The sequence below is a fragment of the Gossypium hirsutum genome, chromosome A11, assembly GCF_007990345.1.
Source record: "Gossypium hirsutum isolate 1008001.06 chromosome A11, Gossypium_hirsutum_v2.1, whole genome shotgun sequence".
Lineage (NCBI taxonomy): Eukaryota > Viridiplantae > Streptophyta > Magnoliopsida > Malvales > Malvaceae > Gossypium > Gossypium hirsutum.
In genome coordinates this window covers 100,194,286-100,206,010 of record NC_053434.1, presented here as the reverse complement: position 1 = coordinate 100,206,010, position 11,725 = coordinate 100,194,286, and the positions used below count along the sequence as shown (strand labels likewise).

The window sequence follows — 11,725 nt, the reverse complement described above, 5'->3', positions numbered from 1 at the left end:
AAGCTGGGTAATTTACTGGATACTGAGGAAAAATTCTGGGCTCAAAGGTCGAGGGTTATGTGGTTAAAGGAAGGGGACAGGAACACTCGGTTTTTTCATGTCAGGGCTACTAACAGGAGGAAAAAAAACAATATTGCTAGACTTAAAGACATCAACGTCAGTTGGAGGAATAATAACGTGGATATTTGTAAAGCTATCAGGGAGTATTTCCAACTCTTGTTTAAGTCAAATTTAAATTCTAACAGTGAGCTTAATATGGACTATATAGAGAGATGCATTTCAGGGGCGGTAAATAACCGGTTGTTAAAGGATTTTACAGAGAGAGAAATCATAGAGGCTTTTAATCAAATGGATCCTAGGAAAGCTCCCGGAATTGACGATTTGTCGGGGCATTTCTTCAAAGAAAATTGGGACGTGGTTGGAGCGGATGTTATTAAACTTTGCCTTGATATTCTTAGGGGTGTTAAAGACGTGGATTGTTTGAATGATACCATTATTGTTTTAATCCCTAAGATTAAAGATCCTGTGGATATGACTAATTTTAGGCCCATCAGCCTTTGTAGGGTGATTTACAAAATTGTTGCGAAAGTGCTTGCCAACCGGTTGAAGGAAACGCTTCCGTTATGTATTAGCCAAAATTAAAGTGCCTTTGTTCCGGGGAGAATGATCCATGATAACATTTTGATTGCTCACGAGCTTGTCCATTATCTTCAGAGTACGAAGAATGGTCCTAATAAAGGGTTTGTGGTCAAGCTTGACATGAGCAAGGCTTACGACCTGGTGGAGTGGAACTTTATCGAAGAGGTGATGAAGAAAATGGGCTACGTAAATGATTGGGTGTCGAAAATTATGAGATGCGTTAAATCAGTTCGTTATGTTGTCAAGTGCAATGCTACCCTATCCGATACAATTATGCCGGAGCGAGGCCTTAGACAGGGGACCCTCTTTCCCCTTATCTATTTTTATTTTGCATAGAAGCTTTTTCTAAACTGTTATTTCGTGCTCAGTATAATAATATGCTTAAGGGAATTAGAGCTAGTAGAGATGGGCCCCATATTAATCCCCTGTTTTTTGCTGATGATGCTCTTCTCTTTGTTCGTAATAAAAAAAGAGATGTTGAGGTGCTCGTGAGTATTATTGCTCATTTTAGTAGGGTTTCAGGCCAAGAGATTAATAAGGATAAATCCATGATTTTGTTTAGCCCTAAAACCCCTAGGGATAGTAGACTCTCGGTTAGCTCCTTGCTTGGCATGCGGACTGTCGAAAAGCTTGATAGTTATCTTGGACTTCCATTTCCTGTTGGTAGGAAGAAATCTTTAGCATTCACTGACATTATCAATAGGTGTACTTGCAAGGTTAAAAGCTGGTCAAAACACTTGCTTTCATATGGTGGGAAAGAGGTCTTTATCAAGACGATTATCCAGGCTATTCTGACCTATGCATTTTCGGTGTTCTTGGCTCCAAAAGGTACTATAGAGGAACTCCATTCACAAATGGGAAGGATGTGGTGGACAAACAACGACAAAATGCGAGGATGAGCAATGATGGCGTGGAGGAAAATGTGTCATCCGAAGGGAATGTGCGGCATGGGCTTTTGAAACTTACATCTCTTCAACTTGGCTCTTTTGGGGAGACAGGTTTGGAGACTTGTGTCTCAACAGGACACTCTATGTTTTAAAGTCCTATGTGTGAAGTATTTACCTGAAGGGGACGTGCTCAGTTATAAGCGGTGCGACAAACCTTCATTCACCTGGGCGAGCATAGCCAAGGCAGTAGATGCGCTTAAGGATGGTTTTATTTGGCAAGTGGGAGATGGTAATGGGATTGACCTTAAACGTGAGTATTGGGGGCTGAATGGAATCTTTGGAGAGTCGGTTTGTCGGTCTCCTCTCACTGATAATGAAAGAAAAGTCAAAGACCTGTGGGACCAAGATAATAGACGTTGGAAAAGGGAAAGGGTGAAAGAGATTTATGGGGATTATTTGGGGGAGTGCATATGCAATTTGCCCATTCCTCCTAATGATATTAAAGACACCCGGACGTGGATCCAAAATCTGCATGGTATTTATACATCCAAGTCGGCTTATTCTTGGCTGATTCTTAAGGAAGTCGGATTCGGCCCTCACCATTTTTTTGAAGCGCCATTTGGAAACTCAAGATGCTCCCGAAGATAAAAATTTTCAGCTGGAGGATCGGACACAACATCCTTCCAAAATTTGATAATATTGCTCGGATTCGTTAGGGTTTTATTAATATTTGTCCGAGATGTCAAAGCAAAGATGAATCGCTGATTCACGCGTTAAAAGACTGCCCAAAGGCCCGAGGAATCCTTGTTGCTGGGGGTTTAAACAATAAACTACTGGAAGGGGATTACACCGAGTGTATTGACTGGCTGGAAGATGTGTTTAAAGAGCTTGACAAAAAGGCTACTGCTGACTTCTTAACCCTTCTCTGGAACAGTTGGAATGATAGGAATAATATGGTTTTTAAAGGCAAGATGGATGATGCATTTCTGATTTGGGAAAGGGCGCAAGCGCTGAGTAAAGACTTTAGAATTTTTAATTTGACCGAGCCACCTGTTATTCCCTCGACTTCAATGAATAGGGTTTGGAAAGCGCCTCCGACTGGTTACATCAAGGTAAATGTGGATGCTGCCGTTTCGGATGGGTGCAGTGGTTTTGGCGTAGTCATAAGAGACAACGATGGTTTTGTCATGGGGGGATGTTATAAGTTTAGGGCCGAAGCGATGGATGTGTGCTGGGCTGAGCTGCAGGCTTTGATTGAAGGTTTAAAGCTGGCTAAAAAGCTAAAGGCGACCCAGCTTATTTTGGAATCGGACAATGCCATGCTGGTCAACAAGGTCAACAGGCGAGCGCAGGATATAGCCATTCTGGGTCAGCGCACTACGCAAGTGTGCGAAGCTTTTAAAAATTTTAATTCGGTCCAAATCAATTGGGTCCATCGTCTTTGTAATAAGGTTGCAGACTTTTTGAGTACTTTAGCTATTACGAATAAGTGTGATTTGTACTTTGATATGGATTATCCGATGGAGATCCATAATTTTATTATTCATGATGCTATAAAATGAGGTTGACCCTTGGGTCGTTTTCTTTCAAAAAAAAGAATGTCGCCTAGTAGCACATTGACCAAGTTTTTTTAGCTCTTTAGGGGGAGGTGATATTGAAGCGAGCAGGGGTTGTCCAAGGCACTGCCCACGCTCATCTCATGCCCAGACGTCGGTTCCCCCCATCACCGGTTAGGTTCCCGGCGGTGCTCCGGCGAGCCATCCCGGAATATAAAAAATGATGCTACGAGTCATCCCGGTTCCTCCTACAGGTCCTTCCCCTTTTGAATCATCCCGGTCCCTCCCCTTTTGGAACAAGAGCCTCCGGCACCTTGGGCCCTTGGTCGCGCCGGAGCATCAGGCAACATTGGTAACCTAGGACGTCGATGGTGCCGGAGCATCGGCACATTGCTGCTTGGACGTGCTAGAGCCTTGGACGCCATCGACAACCTAGGACGTCGGTGGTGCAGATTATAAATTGTAGCTGTAGTTGTAGCTGTAGCTGTGATTATAAATTGTAAAAAATAGTTGAGAAGTGGACAAATGTACACATTCAAATAAACATGAAACAAGGATAAAGGAAAACAAAATTGAAGTGAAAAAAAATTGAATATATAGAAATACCATTGTAAGACTATTACATTTGCCGATATATTATTAATTACCCTGTACATCAGTATTAATATAAATTTTTTAAAATACTCCATACTCTATTTTACATTTTGTTACATATTTATTGTCAAAAGCACGATGATTATTTTGGTATAAGATATGTTTTTTTGTACAAATAATTATTTTTATTAAGTTCACCGTCAATGTCAATAATTACAGCACATTGAATTAAGGATAAGATAAGAATGAATGCACAGTGAACAAGGAATGAATCATGTGCAATATTTTTGTATATTTTAGTACCGTTATTATTTTTGTATAAGATATGTTTTTGTATACTAATAACATCTTAAAAACACAAATCTTGTATTATGTATAATTTATTGCACGTTAAATTTTAAAAATTTATACAACAATTCTAAAATTTTAGCTTTAGCAATTTAATATTCATAATATTGTAGCTCAAATTATGTATGTGCCCATATATCAATTGTGAATCCTTCAATACTACTATACTAATAATATATATTAATGTATTATGTGCCTGTATATTAATGTATTACTGTAATATGCAACTCAAATTGTCAATCCGTCTATACTATTTTGAAGAGTTAATTGCTTAAAAATAATAAATGCAACAAGTACAAAAAAGTTTTGAACCAAGGTACTAAGGGAAAAGAGCAAGGTATGAGGTACAAAAAAGATTCAAAATTGCTAATAACAAGATTTGAACCAAGGTACTAAAGGAAAGAGCAAACATCTTAACCAACTAAGCTAAACTAATTAATTAACATGAGAGTATTTTTATTAGCTTAATTATATTATGTTAAGCTCTAATGATTTATCGGACCTATTCCATACACGTGTCAAATAAGAAAACATAATACAATAATTCTGTAAAAAAAATCTGGTGTTTACTTCAAATAAGTAAGGAAAATAGTGATTTGGATGTTTTAAAATAACATTTTAAACCGAAAAAATCAAAATTTAGACGCAAAAAAGAATTTTTTCGAAAAAAATTGCGGCAAACCGCCTTTGGTGATTTGTCAGCGCGTAGATCTCGAAAAGTTATTCGAAATAAAAAAAAATCATCTCAATCGGACAACCGAGCGAAAAGTTATGGCCTTTCAAAATTTTCGAAGCTAAAAAACATAAACAGTGATGAATTACTAATTCAAAACTCACCGTTTCAATTGTTCCCACCACTCACCGTTTCAATTGTTTCCACACGCACCGTTTCAATTGATTTCACAGATATCCCGCCTCTAATCCTCCCAAAAATTGACATCCCCCAACTCTACACAACGATTCAAAATGTTTGCCTTTTTCTTTTACTTTTCATTCTTTTCTGTTTGTCAATTTCCATTGTTACGTTATTTGTGATATTTCATTCCTTTAAACTGTTTCTGTATGAAATTCTCTTACGATTCATAAGTGTTTCATTCTTGGAATTTTCCCACTGTTTTGGTTCTCTCCAACGGTAGCTATAGGATCCGTCTGCCCAATTTGCGTGTTGTGCTGTGCTCTTTTCTCTCCATCACGTTCACTGTAGGTTATGGTTTTTGACAGGTGATGCTTTAAAAAAACTCGAGGAAAGAGGAGTAGTGATATGATTTGTGATTGGTCGAAGGTATTCCTTAATCTTTAATCCTTACTTTATTCATGCTTTTTTATAGATTATCGATTCTCTTCTTTGCTCAGTTTCATTCCTTCGCTATTAAGCAACTGGTGGGCACTAATGGGATTAACTACTTTGAAATTGGTAGTGCTAATCGAGGCGATAGTTTGGATTGCCATATTGATGAGGAAAATAGTAAGACGAAAGATTTCTTTATTCTTGTAAGTGGTAGCATTTGAATATGATTGCAAATTTGATTTTTGAACTTTTTCTTTGAGGCCTAAATATTCTTCATTATAGCAAGAATATCAGAAGGTTTCTTTAATTGGATGCAAGACATTGGTTTTCATAAAATTTTCTCTTTCCACCTACTTATTGAGATTTGACTGGCTTAAGCATAGATATTTATCATGCTTAATCAATATTAATTTATTAGGAGGGTCATGAGGAGGCTCAAGAGGAGCTACCTAAAAAGATAAAATTCTTCTTCAGTACTGCAGTTCAAAATTGAGACACCGAGTTTTACATTAAAGTTGATGATAATATTGACGTTGACCTAGGTAGGACTTTTTCCCTTTTCATTTGGATAGAATATCACAACTTTTTTTGGCTTTTGGCTTGTTGCGCTTTATTAACTGAAACTTTGATAAATCATTCACTCCTTTTTTTCCTACATGACAGAGGGGTTGATTGGACTTCTTGAACATCGACGTCGCCAAGATAGTGCTTATATTGGATGCATGAAGTCAGGAGAAGTGGTTTTTGAAGAGTACGTATTTTTTTTATCTTAGTCTGTCATTGTATCACGATAAAAGATAGTTCTTATGTCATGTTTGGACATTCTTTTTTTTTTCTTGTAATCTTTGTATATTTGACTCTGGTTACTTTCCCCTGAAAAAATTAGAGGATATTCATTCTTTCAAATGCTACAGCTTGAGTTGTTTACATTCTAAGTTCAGCTTTTGGATATCTTGTTTTCAGGGGAAAGCTTTGGTATGAACTTGAATGGTGGAAATTTGGGGATGAGAAATCGTAAGTTATCTAGCTTGATGTTTGCACTACCATATTTTTTCTATTTTGTGTTTTCATACTATTTCTTCCCTTCAAGTATTTCTGGCATGCATCTGGTTCACTTATTATACTCTCCAAAAATCTTGCTCAATATATCAACACAAATAGGTTAGTTTTTATTTGTTGCTGCTCATATCCATTCTATGAATGTTTTGTACTTTACTGCCACTGTTATATTCACTGAGGTTTCAATGTCTGCTATTGCTTAGTACCAACACTGAAAGTTTCTTCTCTTTTTCATGTGTTATTAGCATCGTTATGGCTAATTTTACTAACGTGACGACTGTCAGATTATTGCCTACTACACGTGATAATGTTACACCTAACAAACAATGTTCTAAATGCCATGTCTGACAATTTGTGGATTGAATAAGAAGCTTGCATACTTAAAACATACCCAACTGAATTTCAATACAAGTCAAAGGAAATATATCCTCTCAATACAAATTTTTTCCGTGCTTCATAGGTTTAGCTTCATAAATAGAGCCTAATAGTCAGGTTTGATGAAAAGTGTGATTTAACCATCAATAAGCTATATATGTTTACCAAATCTTTCCTTGGTTCATTCACTAATTATATTACTCTTACAATCAACCATTTTTACTGAGATTACCTCATTTACTATATCTATTCATGCATTTAGTCAAATGTTGATTACATTACTGAGGCAATTCTCTTTTTATTGTAGACTCCTCCTTTTGCTATATCGATGCATTCCGCACCACATTTTTTATTTTGTTCAAAATCAACATTTGAGTAAGTTTATCGAGTTCCGGGTGAAAGCTAAGAGTGAATCGGTAAATAATATTTTATGGTTTTAAATATTTTTTGGTTAGAGTAAATATTTTATTGAAAAATAATTTAAAATGGAGAGAAGTTACAATATTAACTAAATAGGTAAATAATATTCCGGAAAATAAAAATATTTTTAGAAAAATATCACTCACGAATATCATGAATACTAATACCCCCATCCTTTTAGGCTGACACACAAATTTTTCCACGGGTGTATCGCCCAATATTTTCCTATTTCCTTTCCAGACCACCAAATCGAAGGCATCAATCATCTTTTGAATCGGTAAGGGCAGAACAATCTTATCACTGTTTTCAAAGTTGAAACATTTTTCTGGCATTATAGTTTGATTCTTTGAAGATTGAATCAAACCTTTCTTTCACTTCTTCATATTGAATCACAATGGGATTTTTGGCAGAGGTCTTGGAAAATCTAGTCCTTTTGTGAGATATGGACATTTTCCCGAAAAATAAGCAAAATTTCGACAAAGAATTTAAAAAAATACAATTAGCAAAAGATGAGAGCAAGGAGTTGCTGCGGCAATCAATTTTCCGTAGCAATGAGCTTGCAATAGTGTGAAGCTTGCTACGGCAATAGGATGCGGTGGCAAAGGGGCTGCTCTGGCAAAAGTCATGCGGTCGCAATATTAGGGGCTTGTGACAAGGAAGAAATTTGGGGAGAAATTTCAGGATTGAGGCTAACGACTAAGAGGGGCAAGAATGGATGTAAAATAACTTGAAGGGTTGTGAAAATTATGGAGGTAGAGAGGGTTTATATCGTGATGAATTAGGGCAATTTTGTAACTAAAATTTAGTTAATTTAAGTTACTTGGATAGTAAGGTAGTCTTGTAGCTAAAATTTAGCTAATTTTTGAGTGGCTTGGGCAGCAAGTAAGATGGAGGGATGATATGGTGGCAAAAATTAGGGCTTTAGGAATCCTATGGACGACAACATGGGTTAAATTTTCCTTTTTGTTGTTTCAGGCCATGAGCCCAAACTTTATTTAAAAATTGGATTGCTTAAAAATAAACCAACTTATTAGTACTTGGGCCAATTTGACCCCCTTAATTAAAATAAATAAAACTAACATTAAAATTAAAATTAAAAAGAAAGATTAAAATTAAAAAGGAAGATTAAAATTAAAACGAATGAGTCGACCATGCGTCTTCTTAAAGATGCTCGAGGAAAGCTTGGCCACCTTTATGATGTAGAGGAAAAATATTGGGTGCTTAGGGCACGTTCCCAGTGGCTGAGGGAAGGGGATAGAAACACTCGCTATTTCCACATTCGTGCTTCGGGTCGTAAAAGAAAAAAAATAGTATTTCGAGACTTAAAAATGTGCAAGGGAATTGGCATGAAGACGAGGAGGAGATTTGCCACATTGCATGGAATTTTTTTAATGACCTCTTCGAGACCTCGATTAATCTGGATGTTGATAGAGATTTACAGCACATCCCTGGTTGCATTGATAAGGATACAAATCGGAGGCTGAATGATGTCTTTACGAACGAGGAGATCTTGAGGGCTTTTAAACAAATAGACCCTCGAAAGGCACCGGGGATCGATGGGCTATTGGGGAGAATTTTCAAGGATCATTGGTCTACAATGGGGGATGACGTTCTGAAATTATGCCATAATATTCTTAAGGGTGAGACGAGTGCCGAATGTGTTAATGAAACTTTGATTGTTTTAATTTCAAAAATTAAAAATCTTTGTGAAATGGCTAACCTCTTTCCTATTAGTCTTTGCAGGGTGATCTACAAGATGGTTTCAATGACTCTTGCTAATCGGCTCAAGGAGGTCCTCCCCTTGTGTATAAGCTAAAACCAAAGCACCTTCGTTCCCAACCGGATGATCCACCACTATCTTCGTAGCTCTAAAAAAGGCCCGAACAAAGGATGTGTGCTCAAGCTCGATATGAGAAAAGCTTATAATCGGGTGGAGTGGAGTTTTCTTGAGAATGTGGTGAAAAAAATGGGTTTTTCTTCTACTTGGGTTGATAAAATCATGGACTATGTTTGTACTGTCCGATATACAATTAAATGCAATATGATTTAGTCCGATGTCATTACTCTAGGGAGGGGTCTCCGACAAAGGGACACACTTTCCCCTTATTTGCTTCTTTTTTGTATAGATGCTCTGTCTCGTATATTAATTCATGCGCAAGAGACTTATATGATTCAGGGCTTTCGGGCCAGTATTAATGGCCCCAGGATTAATCATCTCTTATTTGCTGATGATGCCCTTTATTTTGTTAGGAATAAACAAAGTGAAGTAGTGGCGTTTACTAAGATCCTGGAGTCCTTTGAACGTATGTCGAGTCAACGCATCAACTTTGACAAGTCCATGGTGTACTATAGCCAGAACACCATTGGTTCTCAGCGAGAAAGTTTGAGCAGATTACTTAAGATGAGGGTGGTGTCTAACCTAGAAGCTTACCTTGGTATGCCTATCCCGGTCGGAAAGAAGAAGCATGATGCTTTCAAAAGTATCCTGGAGTTCACAGCTAATAGGATAAACAGCTGGTCAAAAAGGTTATTATCTTACGGGGGAAAGAGATCTTCATAAATTCAATTCTTCAAGCCGTCCCTACTTATGCTTTCTCAGTTTTCTTTGCTCCTAATGGCGTTTTGGAGGAGCTTCAGTCCATATTCAGTTGGGTGTGGTGGGGGGAAAAGATAATAATCGAAGCTGGCATATGATCTCGTGGGACCGCATGTGTTTTCCTAAAGGGATGGGAGTCTTGGGTTCAGGGATCTTCGATGATTTAATGTGGCTTTGCTTGGTAGGCAAGTTGGTGTCTTATGAGTTGTAAAGACATGCTTTGTTTTTAGGGTTCTGAGTGCCAAGTATTTCCCGGATGGGGATGTTCTTAACCCTAAGCGTGTTGATAAACCCTCCTTCACTTGGCAAAGCATTGCTAAAGCCACGAGTATTTTGTATGAAGGGTTTGGTTGGAACATGGGTAGGGGTAATAAGATCGACATCTGGCGTGATAATTGGGGTTTGGCTCTCGGGTGCCTCGATTGGTCTCAACAGGTGGGAGGTCCAAGAGAACAAGGTATGTAACCTGCTGAATAATGAAAAAGACAGATCAAATAAAAGCAGGATTTATGAGATCTATGGTGAACACTTAGGGGACCGAATGTGCAAAATTCCCCTTATTCATAATAGTCCAGATGACTATCGTATTTGATTCCATAACCCTTTAAGCTATTATTATACCAAGTCTGCTTATTCTTGGTTGACCTTGAAGCATTTGGGGTATGGACCCCATCGTATCTTTTGGAGGCTGATGTGGAAACTTCAAACTCTCTCGAAAATCAAGGTTTTTTGTTGGCATCTGGGGCATGATATGCTGCCTACGTATGAGAAAATTTCTGGTATTCAGAGGGAGGTCAATGGTATTTTTCGGAGATGCGGGAGTGATAAGAAGACCCTTTTTCATGCGATAAGAGACTTCCCCAGGGCTAGGGCGGTGTTGGTTCTCGGTGGGCTAAATAACAAGGTTCTCGAGGGCACTTATAGTGGGTGTGTGGATTGGATTGAGGATATGGCTCGCACACTGGACAAGAAAGTGCTTTCTAACTTTATCACGGTGCTTTGGAACATTTGGAACAATCAGAATAATAGAATTTTTTGTGACAAGGAGGAAGAGGCCATGGTGACATGGGGTAGAGCTGATGCCTTAAGCCAAGATTTCTGCATTTTCAATTGTTTGGAGAAGCCGTTGATTCCGAAATCGGAGATTGAGAAAGGTTGGAGGAAGCCAGACCAGGGGGTGGTTAAAATAAATTTTGACGCCAATACGACTGGGAGGAAGATGTGTTTCGGTATTGTGGTGAGGGACCACGATGGTTTTGTTCTCGGCGGTGGGCGGGTGTTTTGGAGAAGAACTTCCAAGCCAAATGGGCCGAGCTGCATGCGCTGGAGGAGAGCATTAGATTTGCGTAGACAAAAAATTGGGCTAAGCTGGTTTTTGAATCCGATTACGTGAGTTTGATTAATAGGCTCAATAAAACAAAAGTTGACTTCTCCACTATGGGCCATCGCATCAAGGATATTCTCAATATGCTGAAGCAGTGTTGTAATTTTGATTTTAGTTTCGTTTAGTCCCCGCGTTGTTTTAACAAAGCGGCGGATTTACTTTGTAATTGGGAAAATATCCAAAATTGTATTACGGATTTTGATATGGATTATCCTTTGGAAATCCATGATATTATTTTAAGTGATGCAATAAATTTAGGTTGACCTTCGGGTCTTTTTATCCAAAAAAAATGGCCTGAAACACGGGTGTGTCTCTTGTCTCACAAAGCCACACGGGCATGTGTCCCTTACACCTTTGAAAAATTTCCATGTTTTCCGAAAAAATTCTTTGAATACTCGGTTCAGTCCCGACTTGTTTTTAATGTTTATTTTGGGCCTCAAAGCTCGTATTAGGGACTATATGATTGATTGTGATTGGTTTTTTTATTTGAATGTGAGATGAAAATGAAATGTCTATTTGTCCGATTGTAAGTCTGTTAATGCTCCGTAACCCTGTTTTGGCGTCGGATACGGGTTAGGG

General features: G+C 38.1%; 1 pseudogene; it reads left to right on the top strand.

The window, feature by feature from the left end:
- The window catches only part of LOC121210035 (uncharacterized), a 7,083-nt pseudogene extending 533 nt beyond the window's left edge, over positions 1–6,550 (top strand).
- Positions 6,551–11,725: the final 5,175 nt, after the last annotated feature.